The following is a 9,927-nucleotide window of genomic DNA, read 5'->3' on the forward strand; positions in this document are numbered from 1 at the left end:
TCCAAGCTTGTTTTGTTAAAAGCAGTAGTGACTTTTTAATTGATTCCTTTTTATTAAGTTAATGTGCTGTGAACCTGTGCTAAATAGTCTTGAGATTCCAAAAGGTTATTTTTCTTTACAGAACATGCCTATTTTCATTCATAAAAAGAGTGAATTTCAGAGATAGGTGCAGTTAAGTGAAGGATATTTTGTCTAAACTGTGTTATTTGCTCAGCATAGTCCACTCCACACCTTTCTGTTTCATGAACTTTTTCCCATGACAGGCAGTCCTTTTTGATATGGGAGTAAGAGTTACGGTAAGTGGCCCCTACATACTTGAAGTTATTGGCCTGTAACTTCTCAACATGCAGCTCTGTAGTGGGGAGGGAAATTCTGCACCTAAAGTGACCACCAAAGCGCATATCGCCCTGTGCACTCTGAGACGATACTCAAAAAGGTGTAACAGGCAATACTGTATTTGACAGTACCAAAACATATTATGGATTCAGTGCTAGTACCTGTATACCTGCTGAACAGTACTTACCTAAGCAAGATTGGATCACCTTTAGTAAGGTTGCCTATTACTTATAGCATGTGGAATAACAAAATTCAGTGAAAATACAGCATAGCTCCTTTGAAACTGTCATTTACAAAGAAAGCAGGAAAAAACAGAGGAAGTCTTGTTTCCTGAACTTGTTGAACTTTTGCATCATTTTACTAGGTTGCTGACACTGGCCACAAATTTTGGTGAATATGATCATGGCCATAGTTTGATTGAATGACCTGAAAGCATGGCTGTTTAATGTTACTCTTTGTTGGGTGGAAAGCATTCCATTCACTTGCGTGACCTTTTCAGTTTTTCATTAATATCTAATTACAGTTACTGGAGTCCCTGTAAATACTGCACCAATTATTTGCTCGGGTAATTATTATGTTTAAAGTTTAGATCTCAGAATGATGAAGCAAGATAAGTGACTGATCCCTTGGCTTTCTTTTAAAAAGCGTTCTTGACTGCTAAATAACTTCTTGATTAGGGCATCAATGGCATTTGAAGGATTATAGTCTTGTAATTAAGGCACTGGATTAGCACCTGGGAGATCTGTGTGATTCCCTTAACTTTGTCCTAAGTGTCCAATGAATACGCAATTTATTTAATCTCCCTCTGCCTTAGATCCTCATCTCTAAAATAGCGATAGAAAAGTTTTCCTTCTTTGGTGTTTTTAAAATAAACTAGTTAAGTGTTTGCCAGAGATTCGTTGGGAATATCGTTGGGACCATATTATTCAGAAGGTAGCATCTGGCAGATTTGGGCTGTAAATGCAAATGATACTATGTTTTGAGCATAAATTATGGATCTGATCCTTTAATGGAATTCCTCATGTGAGTAAAAGCAGCAGCATCAGACCTTGTGGTGTTTAAAAAAGGAATGCTGTACTTTATTGGAACATAATTCATGAACATCCATGCAGAAATGATTGTTTTGAAGCATTCCACAGCAAGAGAAAACAGCAATGATGGATGAGCCTTCATTTTTCTTTCCTAAATCTCTACCAGGTAATCTAGTTTGGACTGAACCATTAAAATCAATGTGAATTTTGCTGTGAATTGCAAAAGTACTGTTGTGTAATGCCATACAGAGAGCACAGAAGTGCAAAACTCCTATGAAAGATGTTACTTGGGATTTCAAAGGCTTGTAAGGAGTTTTAACATGCCGTTTCCTCTAAAATTTTATTTTAGATAGGTACGAAGCTCTCTCTGATTCCCTTTAAAAAAACAAAACAAAACACCATGAGGTTCAGTGCCAGCACTCATAGATGCACAAAGCAAACTAACAGGTGATTACATAGCCCAGGTGATATATGCTTGCACAGATCTGTCAGTTGAAAGACTTGAAATCCCACTGAAATCAGCGAGGCTACTCACAGAGAAGGATGATACACAAAGGGTATTGCAAAATACCCGCATCATTTTGGAGTAGCTCTTTGTAAATATTTTCCCCCCACAATGTATACAAATCTTAGGAATACTCTGAAATCATACTTATTGGGGAAGAGGAGAAGAGGTGTGCAAGCTTGGGAGAAGGAGCTGTTCAAGCCAGCTTTTAAATGAGCTTTATTGTTTGGGCAAAATGGGAGATAGGAACATCAGGAAAAAGAAACAAAACTTCATCTGTGAGTGGGGAAAAATAAACACTATCTCTTCGCTGAAAGTTTACAAAAATTCAGAATATCATTTTCACAAAATAAAAAACTGTATTTAAATAAATTCAGAACACAAATTCTTTATGTAGGCCTTTCTCAGGTAAAACTCCCATTACCATTAGGAGAAGCTTAAATGAGAAAATAATAGACAGTTTTAAAAGAGTGCACAATAAATACTGCTAGCTATCACTTTTTTATTCTAGCAGTAATTGATGGTCAAATTCAGATGCCCTTGGACAAGCAGTGCTATGCTTAATCGAGTTAAAATCTGACCAGGAGTTTAGCTTCCACACCTCCCCGCCCCCGACACACACTTTCTGAGAAAATGAAAAAACTATTCCAGAAATTTCAAAACATTTGTATATGCAAACAGTTACCAGTTTAGCTGGTAGAATGGTCCTGCTGGAGGGGGGAGACTAAGGGTCAGGTCCTTGTTCCAGCAGGACCTTGGATACTGATCTACAGTATTTGAAATGTGGCAAACTGAAATGTTGGTAAGCTTCTTTCTTTCTTATTTGGACTAGACCTTCCATTCTAGAATGGTAACAATCGTAGTCAAAATAAGTGTATTTCTGTGAAAAGTTTTTCATTTGGAGCAATATGTTCCTCATTGCCCACTCCCAAAAGACACATTTTGTCAAGAAAATTTTGGTCAGCTCTGTCTGAGAGTGTATATGTATCATTTGCTCTGTTGACTTTGTTTTTCCTTTTTCTCTCATGCATGGCTGTGTGGTACCCCTTATATCTCTGTAAAAGCCAGGTCACAAATGTCAAGATACAAGGAAGAAAAGTAATGCACATTGATAAATGTGTTTCATCCTTGTACTCAGTTACAAATATTATCATAGGAACCTGTCTCCTGTCCCCTAACCTAACCTGCCCTTCTCAAGCAGATGGCTGGTGCCTGCACCCTCTGCCGAATGAAATGCCAAGTTAGCTAACAACCCAAGGGCTTTATCACCTTCCCGGGAGTTGCAGTCCATGGAAAATACAGCTGAGATGATAATCTAGCCCATAAACTGTAATATTATCATAGGAGCATGAATATTTTGCAGTTTTCTGAGACAGCTTAAAATAAAAGGAAAAAAAATGAAAGAAATTTCTCCTGCCATGAGAAATACTGATTTCTTTGGTCTTTTTGAAGAAACATTGCACATAAGAAGCTGCAATTATGCTGCAGAGTCATTTTTAATGTTTCTTATCTGCAACATCATTTTTGCAACTGATTTTTATAGCAAACGCAGGACAGAATACCTTGCTTGTGAGCAGACAACTTTTCTTCTGAATGTGAAACTGCTTACAGTCTTGCCAGCAGTACCTGAAATGGAATTTGTGAGTCTTGGGGAGATAGAGAGAAAATCACTATCTGGTCTGTATTTGATTAACAGATATTGTTCCTTTGCCCTCAGCTTCTGGTGGAACTCAAATAACAGTATGATTTGTAGTTGCTACAGGTGAGGCTTTGATATAGGCCTCAACAGAGGTTTTTTAGCTGATAAGACTACAGGACGATTTTGTGCAGCTTTAAACCAATTTCCAGACACAGAGAGGGTCAGAGGCATTGGCCACTGAGAATGGGAATGAGCCCAAGTAAAGGTGGCTTTCTAAAATGTACGAGGCAAGGATGATGTTTAGGAGATGCACAGACTTTGTTGTTTCTACCCTTTTTGCTTCTAACTGTCTACCCTTGCATGAATGAGAAATACAGTTGTTTTGCAGAAGCTACTTTTGGAGAATTTAATCTGTTGCCTTGCAGCGGGAAGGCTCTCTAGAGGTTCTGGGTACAGGTAGGCCTGTTGTGTTACTGCAGTTGGAAGGACAGGAAGGTTTACAAATACGGAATCTAATATGTGAGTAGCGGACCATGCAGTTTCACCCGATGATGGCTGATTAGTGAAACCAGCTACCTGGATGGGGTATATTCAGTAGGACTCAGCAAAATCTAGATTACTACTTTCTCTCTAAGATTAGAATTCAGTTAATCTCTCAAAGTGTTAAGTAATGAAAAGTCATTTACACAACTACATCTTTTGTAGTATTTTTTATAATGTTTTAGAAGAGTATCTAGTGTATGTGTAGCTGATGACTTACAGTTAGAGTCAATGATTCACAGTACTCCTTGGAGATGTATGCATGTATTTTTGACAAATTCAAGGTAAATCTACACCACTGCAGTCTTGCTATTTAATTCTTATTGACACAGATATATTTTGACAATTCAACTTTTCTCATGTCCTTTTTTTATCATTAGCAATTTTGTCAGATACAAACAAAACAGATGGTTAAGTTTAATTTTTGATTACCTTGAAAGAACTACTAATATGATATGATTTTGCCCCTTTTGGGGAAAAACTACAATTATCTGTAACAGCAGTGTGGCTCATAATTTCATGAAAAACTGATCTGACTTATGAAATTTTGTTTCGATATTGTATTCATCATGCAAACTACATCTCACAGCATACTATGTAGATTGTACACTGTTTACTAAATTTATTGGTGTTGTAAATTTAAGTTTAAAAAAATGATGGTATGCATAGCAGACATAGTAATAGAAAGGAAAAAAGAAACAATTTTCTGAATTAATGTCCGCCGAAGCGAAGGAGAGAACTTATATTGACCTCTGTTGTCTCTAGACTCAGGTACTGCCAAAAGAAGCCCTTGAGCTATGCAGAATCTGTGAGGTGAATTAAAGTGCACATACTGTTTCAGGTAGTTGCTGTAAAAGTATCACAGATTACTGTTCAACAGAACAGACAGAGAGTTATGATCCTTTTTTATCTTAATTGTCATTAAGGTCAGATGGATCTGGATTAAAATACTTTAGAATCTGCTGCCTATCTGTAGCCGTAAAGATCAGAGCATCTCTCTTCATATTTACAAAATATAAATGAAAAGCTTGATTTTTAAAGAGAGGCAGTATTTGCCAGCTCTGCTGATGAAACTAGGAAATGAAAGAACATATCATCATTAGAAATACTGTTTAACTGTGAGCCCAAGTATAGATTTAGATTAGTAAAGAAATCTGCACGGACTAATGGGGACAAAGTTGATATCACAAAATTGGACAAGATATCAGCACTTCAGGCCAACCTCTAAAGCCTCTGACTACCTCTGAATAGTTTACGGTACCTGACCCCCGCAGGCTTGACAGTTACAGATGTCCTGGGCTTTTACAGGTCAATCGCAACAGATCTACCCAAGCAAGAAGCAACAAATGGATTATACTGGCAGCCAATCTTGTTCTTGAGATGGAGTCAGGGCGTTTGGCCTTTGCATGGTGAGTTTGGCTTTTGGATAATAATTGCTTGCTCAGAGGGCTTGCTGCTTTTCTTGCTTCTTCCTTTCTCCATGAAATCATTGCAGGGACAGCTAGCTAATAGAGTCACTGTCTGTGAAATTGGTTGCTGCTGGGTTGGTTTGGCCTGTATGTGCGAAGTTAATTTTTTCTCCTCCAAGACCAGGATGTAGTTAGGGAGCTGCTCTCTATCTCCTGCTCCAAGTGGACACCTTTTAGTCAGTGCCAACCTTCAAATATGATGTGTTTTCAACCACAGTAGGAATGAAAGGCTCTGCAGATGGCTAGCTATGAAACTTCTGTCTCAGGTCCCACTGTTAGCCTGGGTTTAGGGCATTTGCCTGCTTTGGGAAACAGCTTCTCTTCAGCTTACAAAAGGACTAGACAATTACCTGCTCAAAAGCAGAGCAATATGAGATTGATCATTAAAGAGGAACATATTTTGCTGGCAGACATTACTTGAAGGGCAGGCAGAAGGTAATAATTATTATTAGGGAACGCATTCAAGATTAGAACGGAGTCTGCATCAATAATTGATTTTGCAGTTCAGTAGCCAAAGCAAACTCTTTCCAAGTACATATCTACTCCCTCAATGATTCAGAAAGAGAATTGTAACAATTGTTTCTTGCCTTCCAGAATATTTTAATCATCTCTAGGGCTATATAGGATTCTTAAGTACTTTTTTTTCCCTCTCTCTCCCATTTATGCTGTTCCATTCTGCAGAGAACACATAAATATTCACTCAACCAGAGAGAACATGTATCTGTTCATGAGAACTCACCCTGGAAGCAAGAAATACAAATCAAAATCCTGCTCTGAATTAGAGCAGGAAATCAACCTCACCTCTTGAGAGAGTCCTCCACCTCTTGAGAGAGTTTTTTTACTGAGGAGGCTTATAGGGTAGTGATTTTCAGCATTTGGTTTGAGGAACACTAGACCTCTGTAATTTAGTGGTAGGAGCTCCTGGGACGATACCTCAGAAAACAAACCTATTGGTGATAGACTTCAGCTCGTTATACAGGGTTTGCTTCTCAGCTGGAAAGGATTGTATAGCTCGGCAGATTTTTTAAAAAGTAAAAGTAATTTTTATAGGAAGTTTTAAATAGGCATTCCTAGGTGTCATCTCCTGGACTAGCTTCATTTTGTATGAAGTATTTAAGGTTCATAAAGGCAAAGAACTAACTAATGAGAATGGCTCTGTGATCTAGTGCACTGATAACAAACCTTGGGTAATACTTACCATAACAAAAAGGAGGCATCGTTACCCATGACACGTGAGCAGGGCCAAAATGCCCATGCATCCTTCTCTCCCTACCAGCCTCTTCTGCCACCACTCCTTGTGCAAGAAAAAGGGTTTGGAGGAGTGGCCCCTCTATACATAAGGGAGGGAGGGCTGTAGCAGTGAAGAAAATACTGGTGCACAAAATGAAATTGCAAATATTGACCAGAACACATTCACCAGGAAAGAATCTAGTGACTCTTTAGGCAAAATGAAACATTATGTAGCTTAATGTAACTAATGTAGCTTCAGAAAAATCCTTATGAAACATTTTTCCTGAATTCATTGATAAGTTTGGGAATGATCCTATCCTCAAGTTCTTGATGAATATCACATCTCCCAGAAAAAATTAGTACCTATCAAGAAAAAAAATCATCAGCTGCATGTGGAAAAATCTGACTTCTATCCTCTGATTGACTATGATTGGCAGAAAATTAGACTTTATTTCCCTTACCAATTTGACTGATTTGAGAAGAAGGATCCATAAGGAAAGTGCTAGAATAAACTACTGCCGAGCCAAAAATCTGCTCAAGGAACAACCTGTCTGTGTAGCCTCTAGAAGACTGTACTGCCTAAGTCAGCCAAAGCTCAAAGGAAATTCCCAGGCCTGTTCTGATGATCAAGAGACTTATTTTGGAAGGACTGGTTAATCTTGGGAATGATTTTCAGGTTAATTCCTACCCCTCCAAAATCATCCAAGGGGTTTCTTCACTCAGACTCTGGCATGAGGATTTAGAAGTGGAAAGCATACAGTCCCAACAAGGACAGTGAAGAGCCAGCTTCTGCTTGGTGCTGGTAGGAGGACAGATGGAGAGGAGAGAGGAGGGTATAACAGGCCATGTAAAATGAAACTTTTGCAAGTTGGAATGATTTTGAAGTCCCTTCATTTGTAATACTCCATCCTTCCCACTGGAAGGAGCCGTGTAGCTGGTGTAGGGAGGAAGAAGAAGTGGAAAGAAGATTAATATAAAGTAGTAGTGGAGTTTAAATCTGCACCAAATAATTACTCCTGAGCCTGAAGATAGAATATGTTTGGGGAAAAATTCTTTCTTTGTGTATATTTAAAAAACAAATTGGGAGAGTAGCAGAAGAACCGCCTCATAATGTGTCACCTGATAAGTTTGCAGTTAATAATATATGCCAGTATAAATAATTTAAACACAGGCTGGGATTAAAAATAAACATACTGCTATAAATATGAGTGATCTATAGTATACCATGTGGAAATACGATACTCCAAAATATATATTGTATTTAAGATGCAATTAACCACAGTTTAATCTGCACAGCAGTTCACTAATGTATTTTGCAGACATTGTAATGTCACTCTTAAAACACCAGTTATTGTGCATCGCTAATTAAAGATGGTTTAGCTATTTTAAGAGTGACACTAGAAATGTGCCATTTTCCCCTCCAGCTCTCTCTGCAGTGTTTTCTGCAAGGCTTTGTTTTAAGAAACTATTTACTTTCATAAGCTATCACTTTAACCACGTGCTTTATAGCTGTTAAATTCCTTTTCTATTTTTTGGTAAGTATCAAAGTGTAACTCTTTATGTCTCCAGAATATATGATAACTGCTTTACATTTTCATTGTCATTGCCAAGTTCTGTTCTTTCTACTTATTTAAACAGTCTGTTTGAAAATTCTGCATGTGAATCTTTTCTGAGATTTTTTTTCAGTTAAATCTGTGTAAATGACTATCTAGTTCCTGTATGTTCTAATGAACAATTGTTTGTTCTATTGCCATACTGAGATTAATAAAGCTATAACCCTCATTCTGCAAAAAATGAGCATGTACACTGAACTTAACGCTTAGATATGCTTTGAATTCTATTGAATGCATGTATTAAGTTAAGCACGTTTATTTTTTACATATTTACCTATGTAAAATTTACATATTGTATAATGTATAATACATGAGGAATTGATAAATCCTTTCTTATCATGCTTCAGTTGATCCCACGAGGTACTATTTCAAGAATACCTGGTACCGGCCTGAGGCAAACAGATATCCATGTTTGATTGTTCCATTCCAAGTTTTCAAAAATAGCTTTGGTATTTGGCCTGAAAGGTATTGAAGGCTTTGCAGTAGCTGTTTACTGCATGGGTACATCTCATTGACAAAAAGGCCGGGCTTGTTCCAAATGCTTTTGTTATATCCGTAGAAAAGGAAAGAAACATGGCTTTCTAGTCTTTCTGCTCCACTTCTGCAGGCAAGAACTAACTTTCAGTGGATGACGGCGAAAGCTGCTAGAGGGTTATCCAGTACACCCCAGACATGACACCTTTTGAGGGAGACAAAACTTGCAGTGTAGAGCACAACTTGGTTTTACGCGATCCAAGAATTCAGCTCTGCAACAACTCCAATGCCAAAGCTAGGGCAGAGTTTTATTACTTGTTTCTGATGACTTTGTGGCATGTGGGTAGAAATAACAATCAATTTCCATTCACTTGCCAGAATTTGACCAATGTGCCATCTGCTTGTATTTTTTCATTAATGCCATTATTTTCCTTCTATATGTTTCATATTAATAACCACTATATTATTTTTAATAACAACATGAGGAGATTATTACCATTCACTAACATTTTATTTGAATACGCTGTGTAAATGCAGCATTTTCTAATTAATATTTTATTCATTGCTCCTCATTATAACTTTTTGTTGTGCTTAACAGAAAAGACAATAATAAATTTTCCATCAAAGACAACCCTTTTGTTAAGTGCCAAAGCCATTTGTTTGCCCACAGCTGGGATGTGTTATAGTTTAGCCTTCAGCGGTGCCAGACCAGTAGTTTCCTATGGAGATTTGGAAGAATTCATGTATATCACGCTCAGAATATGCCACATAGACATGGAAATTAATTGTTCATCCAGTAAAAAAGCAACAAAAAAAACTTGACTGCTCCTTTTCCAAATGGATTCAAAGAGTAGGAAAGTGAAATACTGAACATAGTTACCCATCTGGGATTTCCTGTGTACACCAGCCCCTGAAATCATCCCAAAATTGCAGCTTTATAGCTACAAGAAGGTGTTGACAAGCCCAAACAGTTTGTTGAGGAAACAAACACACACAAAGTCTGCAAAGAGAGTTCCTATATGAATATCACATTCATTTTTAGAACCCAGCGTTGTGTCACGGGTATTTTCATTCTGTTGTGTAAATTGTT

The 9,927-nt window shown here is 37.6% G+C and overlaps 1 long non-coding RNA gene across 1 annotated transcript in view; it reads left to right on the top strand.

Moving 5' to 3' along the window:
• LOC138066371 (uncharacterized) overlaps window positions 1-9,460 on the top strand; it is a 123,605-nt gene extending 114,145 nt beyond the window's left edge. The window contains exons 3-4 of the long non-coding RNA XR_011139773.1: window positions 5,360-5,460; window positions 8,971-9,460. This is a non-coding gene — a long non-coding RNA (uncharacterized lncRNA). The remainder of the gene's footprint in view (window positions 1-5,359; window positions 5,461-8,970) is intronic.
• Window positions 9,461-9,927: the final 467 nt, after the last annotated feature.

The sequence above is a fragment of the Struthio camelus genome, chromosome 2, assembly GCF_040807025.1.
Source record: "Struthio camelus isolate bStrCam1 chromosome 2, bStrCam1.hap1, whole genome shotgun sequence".
NCBI classification, from domain to species: Eukaryota; Metazoa; Chordata; class Aves; order Struthioniformes; family Struthionidae; genus Struthio; species Struthio camelus.